Genomic DNA, 16,176 nt, shown 5'->3' with positions numbered 1-16,176 from the left:
GGAGCAGAGCAGCAGAATGGATTGTGCGGCCAGGAAAGGCTTTACAGGGAAGCAGTCTAAGCAGACCCCAACAGTATGGGAGAGGGAATGCGCAAAGGGTCCTACACTAGGGCACAGAAGAAGAGGAGAGGGGGGCCTGGCTGAAAAGAACCAAGAACCAGGAACTAAGGGGCAACAGGGAGCCATTGATGGTTTCTCTGTCCTGGAGTGGCATCAGATTTGAGTTTCAGAATGAAAATTCTGACCCTGGAGGACAGGCCAAAGGTAGGAGAGCATTTGAAGGCCTCTGCAGTTATTCAGGGAGTGAACAAGAACACAGGCAGGAAGCCCTCCCAGTCTGATCTGGGCCGATGCCATGCTGCTATTTTAAAAGAAATGGTAGGACTGACTCACCGACTATAAACCATCAACTTGAAAAACGCTTTAAAAAGTTCAAGGAAAACCTCTAAAATGTGGAGGTCTCTCTGATCAGGAAATAAATCAGAATAGAAGCTAGAATTCATGGACATAACTCAGGTAATCAACCAGCTTTCCAGTACTAGATTAAGCTTGCATTCGTACATTCCTCTCTGTTATGAAAGCGCTTTTGCATAATTATTTCATTTTATTCTCTTACACGTACCCTTATGGGGCAATTTTTATCCCTAGCTCACGGGTGTGGAAACTGGGGCAGCCACCCGTTAAATAAATGACATGGGAACCGAAGCCTTTGGACCCTCAGGAAGAGCAGTTTTAAGGTCCCTGACCAAAGCGGACTCTCTCCTCATTTGTTTTCACGCCAGATTCTGGTCCCGGCTCCACCACAAACTAACCTTAGGCTCTAAAAATACAACTCGTGACATTCCTGTACCTCACTTTATTTACGTTTGCATCAACCATCTCATGCAACTTTTAAGAGATTGCAACAAAACAGAATGTTTGTGAGAAAAGAGAATATTTGAAACCTTCAAAGCTGTGCTTTGCAAATGTACGGTCGTATCTGTATAAACAACAATAAATGCTACAGATTTTTCAAGGCATGCAAGGCAGAGAATTTGGAATAACTGTGGATCCCCTAAGTGTCTAGGAGGAGAACACAATGCGGACGTAGCCCAGAAAGTTCCATGATCAGCGTGGTGCAGAAAATGAAGGGAAAAAATGTTCACCTGGAAAACTGGGGTGAGGCTCTTTTGCTGGATGACGGCGAGATTCTGGGTGGACAACACCATAAATCTTCACTTGCCCTTTTTTAAAGGTCAAAGAAAAGAGTGTTCCGACACCGTGGCTTGATGGAGGGAAGGACGCTATTGATGACTCAAAACAGAACGCGAGGTGTTTTTTTTTTTACCCTGAAAAAGAGGCTTTTCCCCCAAAGGATATTCAGAATGATGAAATGGTCCCTGAGTGGAACAGTACGGCCCATCGCTGCATTCGACCCCACAGGGTGTCATGCATACTTTGCCGCTAACCTTTTCACTCAGTTAGTCACTGAGCAAATATGTGTTGGAGTCCCTTCCATGAGCCATCGCGAGTAAGAGTCACGGCCCCTGCGCTGACTGGGCGCAAGGGCTGTCAAGGAAAGTAAGCGATTATGCTCCAGCGCAGTGAGTGAGGCACAGGGCCTCCGAGAGGAGAGGGCTGTCGTCTCCACCATCACAGCTAACTAACGTTTACTGAGCTCATACTATGCGCTTGGCACTGGTCCAGGTGCCTCGTAAGCGTTAACCCCCTTGACATTGGCGGTAACATCCAGGGGGTAAGTATCGTTACCTCCACGTTAGGTAGGAGGAAACGGAGGCACTGAAAAGTGACGTGACCTGCTCCAGGTTTCACGGGAGGGCGCTGAGTCTGGGCAGTTTTGCCCCCGAGATCCCGTTCTTCGCCTCTGTGTTCCGAGTGCTTTGCACGTGTGGACTCACTGAATCCTCAAGATAACTAAGCCATCGATGCTATCACCATACCCATTCTGGAGATGAGAAACCTAGACGCAGAGATGATGATAACTTACCAAAGGTTAGAAGTGATGGGAGGGCATCTGATGCAGGCCTGAGACAGCAGGAAGGTTTTCTGAAACTGGTGATGGCTCTTGAGACCTACTCCGTGAGCTGGATTTAGAAGCTTGGGTGCTGAGGAAGGGTACGTGAAGGCAGTGAGGACGGACGTGGGAAAGAGCGCGCGGGAAGAACACACGCAAGGCGATAACGGGGGTGGGAGAACCGTGGGCCCCGGAACCCCTCAGGCTTGGGTGTGTGGGGCCTGCTGGAGTCTGAGGGGGAGCGGGAGGTCAGGGCCGCCCACCACGGAAGGAGGGCAAGGGACAGCTGACGACACCCCCGACCCTGGGACCATCCGAGGCTCAGACAGGCAGAGCCTGCCGAAGAGCGGTGGGAACGACCGAGAGGAGGAGCGGTCCCTGCCGGCCTCTGCACCTCAAAATGAGTATCGGGCACTGGGCCACTACCGTAGGGAGGGCACGAGAGCTGAGGAGAGTTCTAGCTCTCCTGAGGCAGGCACACAAGTCCTACTAAGTTTGGGGGTAAGGCAGGACAACTGAGATAAACAAGAGCTGCCAAAGGAGACATTTTCATCCGACCCTCAAATAAGCGGAAGCCTGTGGCGAACTGAATGCGCCCAGAGCCACAGCAGAGCCCAGACTCCTGCAACAACAGACTAGCAGAGCTGAGTGCCTGCACGAACAGCCTGACACAAGAGGTGTGGCACTCTCAGCGTCGACACGTGGCTAGCATCCCGTCAAAACTCACCACAGGAGAAAAACAGAAACGATGCATTATCAGGACACGCAGTCAATGGAACTAGATCCAAAGACGGCCAAGATGTTGGAATTATTTTGCAGGGACTTAATTACAGTAAGTACCTTAGAGCATCTAGTGAAAAAGGCGGGCCGAACGAATGAGTAGATGAGGGGTTTCATCAGAGGTTTGGAAGTTGAAAGAAATGATCCAAACGAGGGGCACCCGGGTGTCTCAAGCCAGTTAAGCGTCTGACTTTGGCTCAGGTCATGATCTCACAGTTTGTGGGTTTGAGCCCCGCATCGGGCTCCGTGCTGACAGCTCGGAGCCTGAAGCCCGCTTCGGATTCTGTGTTTCCCTCTGTCTCTCTCTGTCTCTGTCTCTCTCTCTGTCGCTTCCCCGCTCGCGCTCTGTCTCTCTCGAAGATAAATAAAAACATTAAAAAAAAAATTTTAAAAATGACCCAAATGAAAATACAGAGAGGAAGAAAATTGGAACGATATCCAAGAACAGTGGGGCAGAGAACTACTGAATACCCAGTGGCTGGGAAGTATCCAAATTTAATGAACAATACCAATCCACTTATTCAGAACTCCAAGAACTCCAAGCAGGATAAACACAGAGAACGACACACCTAAAAGGATCAAGGTTGAAGTGTTGAGAAAGACAAAGAGAAAATCTTGAAGGCAGACAGAAAAAAAAAAAAAAAAAAAAAGAGGCACTTAACGTGCAGGGGAGCGACACAGGAACGACGGCTGACTCATCATCAGAAACACTAGGACCAAGTGACAACAGAGTGGCATTTTAAAGTGCTAAAGGAAGAAAAAACAAACAAACCAGTCAACCTGCAATTGCACACCAAATGCCAATATTTCAAAGATGAAGACAAAACTAGTAACGTTTTTGTAAGTAATCTCTACAGCCGACGTGGGGCTCGAACTCACGACCCCAAGATCAAGAGTCGCGTGCTCTACCAACTGAGCCAGCCAGGCAACCCTAAAATAATGACATGTATCAAAGAGACAAAGGTTAAAGAGATCTCATCTCCTGAAGACCTCACCACGGCACGGTCGTGCGGAGGGGAGGGAGAGGGAGGCGGAGAAGGAAAGAATTTAGGCATCTGCCATCTATACTGGACCAGTCTGGGCGGGGATAGCTCTTAGGGAAGGAATGATGCCAGCACTGACTCGTCATGGCTGTCTGCAGTCCCGGTCAAAGGAGGGCTGTGAGACTGCACCCAGGCACCCTGGGAAAGAGAACCAGACAGACTGACAGTGACGACAGAAGGATGTACCAAACAGTCCAACTACGGATGTTTTTTTTTCCCCCAGGCTAAATGTTATTCTTGATGTCACGCCTTGAGCTTCACTGTGCGGGCACATCAGGCACAAGAAGTGTTTGTTGGAGATTTATCTACTTTCTAGTAAAGTATTAGGATAGTTTAGCATAAAGAGAAGACTGCCAACTTTCAGCTTGCAGCTTTTAACTTCTTAGGTCTCTGACATCTTGGGAGATTAAGGAAAAGTTCTGGTTGCAAGTCGGCTTGGCAATTTACAGTTCACTATTTCCCAGCCTTGACACTTTTGACATTTTGGTCTAAATAATTCCTTCCTGTGGGCTGTCCAGAACACTGTAGAATGTTAACAGCATCCCTGGCCCTTACACGCTTAAAACCCAGTGGCAACGTGTCCCCCTCTCCCCAGCAGGGACAAGCACAACCATCTGGAGACACTGCCAGATCAGGGGGCGAGGAGGATGGCAAAACTACTTCCGGTTAAGAACCACTGGGATAAAAAAAAAAAAAATCTTTAGGGCTGCCAGGAAGGCTAAAAGACAGCAGTCTTTTCGTGTGATCGTCAACGTGACTTAGTCACATTAATAGGACGGGACGCTTGCACGAAGAGGAGGGACGCTCCTCTGACTGTGAAATGGCCTGTTTTAGGAGTGCTATTCCCGACGATGTCCATTTGGGGGAGTCCTATATCCTGAGAAATGAAAGAACACAGAAACTCGCTTCACTGCTTTTCCAAAGACCGTTTCTTTGCTTAGTGTCCTAGGACTTTTTATGAACTGGTGACAGATTTTTTTAATTGCCAAGAACTCTGTACCTTTTTCTCAGTAGCTTGTTTTTGTTTTTGTTTTTAAATGGATGTACGAGCCTTTCTGAGGATTTTCTTACATCCTATTGTCCTGCCTTGGACAAGGAGCGAACAAATAAAACAGCCCCAGGGCTGCTTCTGAATCAGTCATCTGGGACTTTTTCTGAATGGCTTTTAGTACCATCTTTTCTAATTCCCAGATTTTTTTTTTTTTTAAAATACCTAACATTTCAGTGGACTGTAATGAGAGAGAAGAAACACACACGTGTTCACCAGGTCACCTGAAACGAAAATGTCTCCCATAATGTCTTAAGTTCACGAGAGAATTTTCCTACCCTGGATAATTTCAGGAGCCTACTGGTGGAGACAAGCTGTTGTGCTATAACATACTACTATGGTAGTTGTATTCCTAAGGATTTATGAAAAATCCCAAATCATACGGTCAACGCCTACAAAGGCAGGAGGGAAAAACAGAATGAAGCATGTTCAACTGGCACAGGAAATTCAATGGCATTACTGGGCAAAGCGTCCCATTCCATCTGGATATCACTTGAACAGGCGCTGGTCTTTTCTCATCACACTCTTAGTAGCATGAACATCTCACACAAGTATACCTCCTTTGCCACCCACAACCCAGAAGAACAGAAAAATACTCCTGAAAGTGTGAGTTCAGAAGGTGCTGGCCCCTTGTGGGCGGGTGAGGTGGCTAAGACTGACAGCCCAGAGCACATCTGCTGCGGGTCAAAGCCCCGTCCACCGCCTACAAGCCGTGTAAGTATGAGCGGGTTACTTCATGTCTCCGTGCCCCTGTTTCCTCGTCCGAAAAGCGGAGACGTTAAGAATTTCCAACTTCCAGAGCTGAGTGGATTAAAAGAGAGGATACACGCAACGAGCTAATTCCTAGAAAGCTCAAAATGTGGTTTTTGTTGTTATGACGTTAAGTGGCTGAGAGTGTAGACTCTGCAGACAGACTTGCTGGTTCTGTGACCTGGGACAACTTAACTGAAGCTCTCTGGGCCTCTGTTTTCTCACCTGTAAAAGGGGATAATACAGCACTGATTTTGGTATTAAATGAGTCAACACAAGACTAGCGCTTGGGAAAAGGCCTGGCAGATGGTAAGCACCCAAACACACATAAGCTAGCAGTGTTACAATTATTTTCTTTGGAAGGATCCTCCTGGCAACAGTGTGGAAGGTGCGTGGAGGGCTGGGGAGGGAAGACACACTGGTGCGCAGGGAAACTGAGGAGTTGAGAATGAAGAGACCGGAGGGAGAATGGGAGATCCAAGTGAGAATAAGGAGCCCCCCCCCACCTCCCCGCCCAAAAGCAGCGGATAAGGAGGGGAGGCGACAGAGAGCTATTACAAAGATACAACACGCAGGACTTCGTGACGTGGCGTGGATGGAGAGGGAGAAGGAATCCCCTAGAACGGCCACCATGTTTCCACGCTGAGTGACCGGCTAGACAGCGAGGCTCTTCAACTCCAGAGAAAGTCTGGGAGCCTCTGAGGTTGGGGTCAACACGGTCAGCTCCGGAAATGCCGGATTTAAGGGGTCGATTGAGCGTGCAGTGGCGACGTCCGGTGTGTTTCTTGCTATGAGGTTCCGAAGCACAGCAGAGGCGCCCGGAAAGGAAACTCAGAGCGTGTTAGCAGGAGCAGCAAAAAGCACTGCTTTGGGGGAGTTTGCTCGGAACGCAGATGTGGGGAGAAGACGAAGGCTAAGCACAGAAGCCTTAGGGGCAACGCAGCGCAAGAGCAGCCCAAGAGCAGAGAGCAGCAGGGAGGCCGGGGAAGAAGCCCAAGAAGCTGGGAGTGTGGGCCACCAGAGCAAGGATGAAGGACCGGCCGAGAATGCAGAGTGTGGCAGGGAGGGCAGGAAGGTGTGAGGGCGGTGGCTCCCGGGAGCCAAGACGCAGGGCGCCGAGCGCAGACAGAGAAGCAAAGCCACGTGAAGAGAGACGCGAGCTGTCGCAAACCTGAACATCGCGAGTGGCAGAAAAGAGCCAGTGGAGAGAGGGAAGCTGGAAATGCAGAGTGGCCAGAGGAAGGCCGAGGAGGGAAGCCCCCGGGGAGGGGGGGGGAGCGGTGTGCGTGCAGGAGGTAATGACCTTGAGGGCAGGGAAGGTGGCGGCAGCAGGTCTTCTCTGGGAACTGGGAGGCAGGTCGTCCATCCCAGGAGAGTGGGTGTGTCTGCAGAAAGGGTGGAGTAGGTTTGAGGGAAGTAAGAGTCTGGCAACAAGGCTTAGGAAAACGGGACGGGAAACTGCGCCAAGGGCTGGAAGGCAGTCTTTAAAGCCCAGCTGAGCTTGGAGGCCGTGACAGTTGGGCCGGCCTGACCCTCCACATGAGACGATCTTTCTGGACCACGCCCTGCATCCCAGGTACAGGCGCGAAGAAGCCCCAGATGAACGAGCCTGGCTGTGGCTCTGCGCAACAGGTGAAGGAAAGAGGCCGGCTGGACAGACGGCTGGAAGGGATGTGAAAGACACCCTCTGTGACTGACTGAGGTCAGAGAAGGAAAGGGACCCAGCAAAGCACAGAGGGGGACTGTTCAGGAAAGGAATCCAAAAAGACAAGAGACTGGAGGACGAGGTGGACGATTTGGGTTCCAATTTTAGAAATGGTTCTTAAAACGCCAAGGCACATTTCTTTCTGGAAAGGAATGCCAGTTTATATTCCCACCTGTGTATGGCTGTATGACGGCCTTCGTCAGTTCTCCCGAGACAGCAACATATCATCATTTTGAGCTGTGCCAGTTTAGTAAGTGAAAAATGCAGTCTCAGAGCTTTGGGTTTCTTCGGTTAGTTACAATTTTGAAATGAGTCTTATGTACTTACTGGTCATCTGTATTTCATCTGTGAGCATTCTGTTCATGGCATTTGCTCACTATAGTGTGCTTTTTTGAGTGAGTGAGTGAGAGAGAGAGAGAGAGAGAGACAGGTTAGTGCAGGAGAGGGGCAGAGGGAAAGAGATAGAGAGCAGAGGGAGGGAGGGACTGAGGAAGGGAGGGAGGGAGGGAGGGAGGGAGGGAGGAAGAGAGAGAGAGAGAGAGAGAGAGAGAGAGAGAGAGAGAGAGAATCTTAAGCAGGTTCCATGCTCAGTGTGGGGCCCAACATGGGACTTGATCCCATGACCTTGGGATCATGACCTGAGCTGAAATCAAGAGTCAGACGCTCGACCAACTGAGCCACCCGGGTGCCCCCGTCGTGCACTTCTTTCAACTGATCGATAACACAGCTTTATACATTAAAGATCTTAATGCTCCGTTGTGGCTGCTCCTGTTTCCACCTAGTCATTGGCCATAATTTTAATTATGAGATAGGCAGACAGAAGTTTAATTCTTGCGTGGTTAAGTTTATAATGGTGGTTTTATTTGCGTGGTTATCTTTTATTGTTCATTCTCTGTACTTTTCTGCCAGAGCGTGAAGAACTTTCCATCTTTTCCTCCGTTCTGTGGTTCTGGGTTTTCACTTGAAACTCTTCATCCATTTGGAATCGACTTTGGCCCCTAATGGTGAGGTACAATCTAACCCGCCTACTTTTTCCAGTGCTAACCTGTTGTTTCATACTGTTTCCTCCCTGTCTTCTGACGCCTCCTTACCTCATGCCGCCTTCTTAAATCTCCCAGGGCCGGTTCCCAGGTGGTAGCAGGAGCCCCGTCTCACCAGCGTGGGAGCGCAGCTGGGAGGCTCAGGCGGCCAAGGTCAGACAGAGAGCTGGGGGACCACACGGACTCAAGTCCAGTTACTCTTTACTAGACTCCAGCTGCCCCACAGGAGTCTTCGTTTTCTTAAGCCCTCACCTAAAAGCTCTGAAAACATTATGGAACGGACTATCAAAAGAAGCCGATTATTCAGGGAAAGTAATTTCATGTGATCGCCAGATCTCATCGTGGAGAATATCCCATCTCAGCTTTTCTGGGGAAGGCTCTCACAGACGTCAAGCGTGTGTTCTGGAGAACAGCGGAACACCACCCACCTACACCGGAGGTAGACACCTGTAAACAGCGCTTCTCCACAGATGTGTTTCTAGCATGGGGGCCGTGACTACACATCTCTCCAGGAACTAGCCCGGGGTTCTTGGCCGTGGGCTTGAAGAGGTCTGTGGAGTCCGTGAAATTCTCTGCCAGTCTGTGCGTGTGGATGATTTTTGGGGGGGGAAGAGGCCGTCAGAACCTCCATGTAACATCTACAGGGAGCAAGGTTTCTATTCCTAAAGACTGTTCTAAGAGTCAGAGGCTGCCCTCTGTTAAGCCCACTGCCCTGTGACCTGCTGATCACTTCTTTAGAAGTTATATTAACATATATTGCCGGGGCGCCTGGGTGGCTCAGTCAATTAAGCATCCGACGTCAGCTCCTGTCACGATTTCGCGATTTGTAGGTTTGAGCCCCGTGTTGGGCTCTGTGCTGACAGCTCAGAGCCCGGAGCCTGCTTCGGATTCTGTGTCTCCCTCTCTCTCTGCGCCCCTCCCCTGCTCACATTTTCTCTCTCTCTCTCAAAAATAAAAACCTTTTAAAAAATAAAACTGACGAAACAAATAAAAACCTATTGCCACATAGGCTGCATTTCAAATTTCTCTTCCAGTTCCTTCCTCCGTCCAAGTGCACTGTGATTGTTTTCTCCATACGGTTAGGCTACCTCAATTCAGTATTCTGCCTTTAAGCCACACGCCTGCCAATCTTATGACTGAGCCTTGGAACAAAGGCTCAAACATCAGACACACTACAAGGTGTGTGGCTCCAAAAGCAGAGGGAAAATGCTTGTAGATTTCCACTGAGCACCACTCAGATTAGGACATTCGCATTTAAACACGAGTCCACCTTACCACATTTCTGGAATGCCTAATTAGGGTGAAATCACACGCCCTTTAGACAATATTGCTATAGACAATTATACAGCTACACATTATTTTCGAGGCTAACCAATTAAATGAGGGATGAAAAAGAAATTGCTGAAAGAAAAGGAAAAGGAGAAATAAAAACATAGATAATACATACGTAGAAATTCAAGGAAGTCACAACAATGATCAGCTAGGACTAATTTAGCACATCTTTATTTAGTACATAAAGATATAGACAGACATGAACACCACTCACGTTTGCCAACTGAACTAATCAGGCACTCTTCCTATGACAACAAAGCCCTCAGGAAGCACAGAAAACCTTTGTGTGTAGAAAGAGATGTGCCAGGCTCATGGGAAAGGACATCAATCCTCCCCAAAGTTTAGTTCACAGATATGCCAGGCCATCAATGCCTGGGATTTACTTATTTTTGGGTTCTCAGGACCCACCCCATAGCAGGGACCCACTAAATATATGGATGAATGTGCTCTCGACCAATCACAATCATAGAATTTTTCTAGGAACTAGAAACGATACCAAAATTCACTTCTACACAGAAATGGGAGACAGCAACTGAAAAAGGAAAGCCAAAGGAGCCCAGCTCTGCCAGAGTGAGAACACATTACACATCCACAGTTATTATTAGCACAGTGTGGCGTCGGTGCGCACAAACACACCCACCCGAAGCCACGTGTCAATGAAAACAAAGCCAACAGAAAGTCGAGGCAGGTGTGAGAATTCTATGGTTCAAAAAAGACAAGCATTTGAAACGAATGGAAAAGCGAATAATCACTGCGTCACCGATTTCAGTAGATAACATCCAGACATAACCCGAATCACGCCAACCCCTCCCTTCTTCGCCCCTAAAGCCATGGTGCTAAATAGTTTCTCACGTCAGTCCCACGCCATTGTCCTGCTCTGGGGGCCATCACCTCTCCCTCAGGCTGCTGCGATCGCTTCCTGCTTCCTGACTCGTCTTTCACTCGTGTCCCTTCCCCTTCCTCCACAGTCCTGGCTCACCTGCCACCACAGGACACCTCCTCAATCACCAGCTTGGCTTCCTCAACCTTCTGCACATATGGGCTCCCCCAATTCTACTGCAGTGGTCCTCAAACCACGATCCCCCAAAACTGGCCCGGAAGCTTTTCGAACAATGGTCCTCCACCGATGAGCACAAAGGCCGATCGATACTGCCCGTCTCTAAAAGTTGACGTCCACGGTCACAGGTGTTCGTGTGTTTTAGTCCTGCCACCTTGGGGTTGTTTGAGGAACGTTACACATCCTAGCGTGTCCAAGAAGGTAAAAGCCGTGAGAGGAGTGAAAAGGTTCTAAGAGGAGATGAACAAGCATGATGCAAATTAAGGAAATGATAAGCTTCACCGTGAGAAATGATGCCTCCACCGATTTTCCCATACAAATATGGGACACATTCATTTCAACCTTAGCAGAAAAAATGAAAAACCGTCTATTTTGGGGAAAGATGGCTGTCAGTGTTTATTAAGCAAAGAAAATAAGGGTACACTGGTTTTAAACCTTGTTTACTAATGTTGATTTATTTTGAGAGAAGAGAGAGAGAACAAGTTGGGGAGGGGTTGAGAGAGGGAGAGAGAGAATCCTAAGCAGGCTTCAAGCTATCAGCGCAGAGCCTGACACGGGACGGGGCTCGAACCCATGAACCGTGGGATCATGACCTGAGCCGAAATCAAGAGCTGGTTACTTAACTATGAGCCACTTAAGTCCCCTGATTTTAGAGCTTCAAAGCTTTTAAGAACCAACTTACTCTATCTATTGGATGGAAATGCATCCAGAGGCTTGTGAATTTAAACACCACAATTGCTCTGGACTTAAGACCATATGGATCTACAAACAGCCATTAGTTCACTACCTCATTGGAAAATAAGAGCTGGACAGACTTTTCCCACTGCTAGCAATCAGATAGTGTCGCCTTTTTCCAATTTATAGTAAACAAACAAGCAAACAAACAAAACATGGAGTTAAAGGACAAAATGGTCAGTGGGTTAGGTTTCCCCCGGGAATTTTTCTTCTCCCTGGGAATCCTCTACCACCCATCACCCCCTACCTTCCTGTTCTCAAGATTATTCAAGTGTCACGTGTCAGAGAAGGCTTCACGGACCCCTGGGCACGTCTCAGCGACCCCATGCCAGCGCCCACGCTACATCTATCCTGCACCCACCGTACCTAGTGAAGTAGAAGTACTTTGGTGTATTTCCCCAAGGTACAGATGCGCATGGGTTCAAGTGGCCAGTCCTGTCTATGCATCAAAGTATCCAGAGACCACGTGGAGTCCAAGTTGGTAGACTTATAAATGGAGCTGGTCATTGCTTAGGAGAATTTCTGTGCAGTTCTGAACATTTATTTTCATTTGAGTACCTTGTCACTCAGTCTACCGCTTATACTATAAACTCTTTAGGAGGCAGAAACTTAACGAACCCATTCAGAAATGACAGAAAAACTGCTAATGAAACATGAATGGAGAGATCAAGTGGACAACTAGGCCGAAGTATCTCTGATAAGGAAGACACTTAAAAACAACAACTGTGAGAAAGGACAGAGAGAAACATGCTGGGACCAATCAAAAGGAAGGAGTCTAGGCAAGTAATTAATAAGCTGTAATTCACAGGCAATAGCAAGACTTCAGACACGAGTCTTAAAACCTGGAGAGCTGAGATGAACTTGATATTGTTTTCGTGTCACTGGCTACAAAGAGGCTCCTCCTATTCAAAAGCAGTTTCTTCTATAATCCACAGGGTCGGTCGGATTTTCAACAGAATCCGCTTTATTTTCTGACTCTTGTATCAAACCTGTACCTAGTCGTGAATGCGTTCCCTCAAGATTCTGTCACTGCACTCATTACGTGATGTACCTGAGGAGAAGAAAGTGAACTTGTTTACCTTGTCATGTATAAATAAATCAAGATGTGGCATTCATACTTCCTAAGGCCTGCTGGAATAAGTACAACCGGCTGTATTCAAATTATCTGGTGTAGGTCTCTCTCCCCACTCAAATTCCTAGGAATCCGTTATCTTTTTAACCCCAGCATTTGACAGGTTCTCAGCAGACAGGTGTTGAACCGAAACTGGTGATTAAAAAACGAAATTGACAACTGGCAATTAAATGACCAAATAACACATATAGAAAACTCATCAAGAAATACAAATATGGGACACATTCATTTCAACCTTAACAGAAAAAATTAAAATAGGTAGATTTTTTACAAGACAGCATCTACAAGTCAGCACAGCGTGACGGTGAAACACGACATTCATCATATCACGCACGGTGACATACAATCCAGTGTAAATTATTTGCCGCACCGTAACTCAATGACAGCGCTATCGTTTCGAAGACAATTTAGCAATACTAGGACGACATAAAATGTCCTACGAACGTCATGATTTCATCAGAAGAAAATAATTTAGAGAGGAATAGCTATGACCATTAAAATTTGGATTGGCCATGTCAGACCAAAGAGGAAGCCCAGATGTCCCACGTATGGATAAAATCCAGCTCAAGCTAGCTAAGCCAGTTGGAAGACAATTGTGAGTCCAGGTTTAAAAAAAAAAAAAAAACAGTTCAAACCATAAGAGACTTAAATACGGAGAACAAACTGAGAGTTGATGGGGGCGGGGGAGAGAAAAGCGGGTGATGGGCCTTGAGGAGGGCACCTGTTGGGATGAACACTGGGTGTTGTATGGAAACCAATTTGACAGTACATTTCATTAAAAAAAAAAAAAAAAAGAAAGAAAAAGAAAGAAAAAACCCCGCAAGCTTGAACTAACTGAGGCCACCGAGAGGCAGAGACCAAGTCAGAGACGGTCCAGAGGCAGAGCTGCCAGATGGCAGGGAGAGCCTGGATATAAAGAAGATGGAGGAGAAAGAGGGGGATCGCAGGTGACAGAGGAGACGCGGTTCCGGCATTCGGTGCGCCAGGGCGGGTGTCCACAAACTCTTCCTGCAAAGGGCCAGGCGGTAAATAGCATGGGCTCCGTGGGCCATACAGTCACCGTGAGATCTGCTTGACTGTGCTGCTGCAGTGCGTGGCTGTGATCCAATAACCCTTTTTCACAAAACAGGCAGTGGGCAGGATTTGGCCTACAGGCCAGAGGTTGCTGACCCACGGCCTAAGGAATACAGGGAAAGAAGGCCAATTTGAGGATGCAGTTCATGAGCTGAATTTCAGCAGGACTTTTAAATAGAGAAGTTCAAGACCAAGATCAATCTAGAGATGAAGAGATGCCAGGACTAGAGACATAAAATTAAGGAGCACCCAGAGGGGTTCAGTCGGTTAAGCATCTGACTCTTGATCTCGGCTCAGGTCACGATCTCCCGGTTTGTGAGTTTGAGCCTCGCGTCAGGCTCCGCCCTCACAGCGTGGAGCCTGCTTGGGATTCTCTTTTCCTCTCTCTCTGACCCTTCCCTGCTTGTGTGCGCTCCCTCTGTCTCTCTCTTGCTCTCGCTCTCTCTCTCACTCTCCCAAAATAAATAAATAAATAAATAAATAAATAAATAAATAAATAAATAAACCAAAAAGACATCAAGTTGAAAGTCATCAGCCGTGTGGCGGTAGGTATGGGGATAGGACCAGGGATACGGTCTGAGAGAACAGAAGATGAGGCACACCTCCCAGTCCAAATACGGGGGCGGACTTGCAATGGCACTTCAGATCACTGTGGCCCTGGAAAGGCAGGGACATTATAATCTAACCCCCCTTAACTCAAACTTTTTAAAAAAGAGGGTCCTATTTTGACTTGGAGTTCTCATTCCCTTTTCCAAAAGAAATAACATTAAACTTTCAAATTCATAGATGAGAACGAAAACTTCCCCCTGGCTAGAAAATAAGGCAGTGCTCCAGTGTTTTTTTCTTTTCAAATATTTTACGCTCCAAAATTACATAATAGGGGGTATAGCTCAGGGGTAGAGCATCTGACTGCAAAATTATGTGACATATACGTAAAGCACAACGAATAATGATAAAGCAAATGTCCCATCCCCATCTCAAGAAAGCGTTCACTACCAAAACACCACGGTCCAACTTTTCATTCGGTAAGAATCAGTCTCGCAGCTAGAGGTCAGAGCAGGCAGCCCAAGGCCAGATAAAGCTTGCACACAGATTTTCTCTGGCCTACGTCCAGCGGTTTCTTTTCTTTTCCTTTTTCATTGCTGATATTTAAGTATCAATAAACTTCACACACACACAAAAATCACCGTTCTGGAGTATCCTTAAAAATGAGAAGGTGGGTGTTCCTGCACCCACATTCACCATGTCAACAGGTAGCTAGACTTGCCAAGAGCAAGCAAGCCCGTGCAATGAGCTGGTTTTGCTATTCCTCGCCTCTCTCTACTGCCCTACAATTACCTTCCCTTCGCTTATTAATTTTACCTGCCTAGCCCTTGAGTCTGTGACCCCCTAGTTACAGAACATCATTGTGGTTTCTAACTTTTTGGAGTAAGGGGGCATTACGTAGAGTAAAAGGCAAAACAAAACAAAACAAAAAACAAAAAACCATCTCAGATTCTCTCAATAGGAGCATTACTGCTGAGTAAACCACCTCCATAACCCCTTAGCCATCACTTTGAAATCTAAAAAACAAGGTTTTTTGGTAACTTATTTGGTAACAAAACTTGACCTGAACTAACATGAAGCCATTTACAATCTTTAAGTGTTCCATTTAGCATGAAGTACCTTTATATTTTCACTCTACAAATATTAACCTATTCAACAAAGGGCTGCTGACCCACACCATGGATTATACAGTAACAGCATATGTACATTTTTACTCTTCTACAATCTGAAAAAGGGGCGCCTGGGTGGCTCCGTCGATTAAGCGTCCGACTTCGGCTCGGGTCATGATCTCGAGGTCCGTGAGTTGGAGCCCGGCGTCTGGCCCTGTGCTGACAGCTCAGAGCCTGGGAAGGGGGCAGGGTGGGGGTGAGGCCTGGGGAAAGCTTGCGTCCAGACTCCAGAGGACGATGCTCAGCGGGGCCGGGACAATGGGCGGCGGGGACCCGCGCTGGTCGGGGGGGGGGGGGGTGTCGCGGAAGGCCGGCCCGCCCCGCTGTTCCCGGGGGCTCGGGCAGCGGCTCCGAGCTGGGCGCCTGGCCGCTGCGTGGCGCAGCCCTCGTCCCTGGCCCGCAGCGGACCCGGCGTGGAGCGGGCGGCCGGCCGGCCGGAGCGCGGGGCCCCGCGGGGCAGCGGGCTCGCCCCAGCCCGGGACACGACCCCGACCCCCGGTCCCCGAAACGCACGCTCCCGGCCGGCCCGGCACGGCTCACTCACCCGCCCACGGTCTGGTTGGCGAGCTGCTTCGTGCGGTTCAAGGGCAGCGGCAGCGGCGGCCCGCGGGGCTCAGGCCTGGCGCGGCTACATCGCTTCCGGGCCGAGGCGGCGGCTGCTGCTGCGCCTGCTGCAGCGGCTGTGGCTGCTACTGCGGCTGCTGCCGCGGCTGAGCGGCGGCTGCTACTGCGGCGGCTGCGGCGGCTGAGC

At 48.5% G+C, this 16,176-nt stretch overlaps 1 long non-coding RNA gene across 2 annotated transcripts in view; it reads right to left on the bottom strand.

The window, feature by feature from the left end:
* LOC147571255 (uncharacterized) overlaps window positions 1–16,176 on the bottom strand; it is a 26,513-nt gene extending 10,337 nt beyond the window's left edge. Inside the window, exons 1-2 of one of the 2 annotated variants that reach the window (XR_015247573.1) lie at window positions 15,970–16,176; window positions 1,146–7,726 (exon numbers count right to left, since the gene is read on the bottom strand). This is a non-coding gene — a long non-coding RNA (uncharacterized LOC147571255). Of the gene's footprint in view, window positions 1–1,145; window positions 8,858–15,969 lie in introns of those variants that run through there. The other variant, XR_015247572.1, reaches the window with a different exon arrangement.

This window comes from Puma concolor, unplaced genomic scaffold (assembly GCF_028749965.1).
Source record: "Puma concolor isolate L17-30 unplaced genomic scaffold, mPumCon1.1.hap2 unalloc_scaffold_36, whole genome shotgun sequence".
In the NCBI taxonomy this organism is placed as follows: domain Eukaryota; kingdom Metazoa; phylum Chordata; class Mammalia; order Carnivora; family Felidae; genus Puma; species Puma concolor.
Note: the sequence above shows the minus strand (reverse complement) of the source record. Positions and strands in the feature narration are given on the sequence as shown.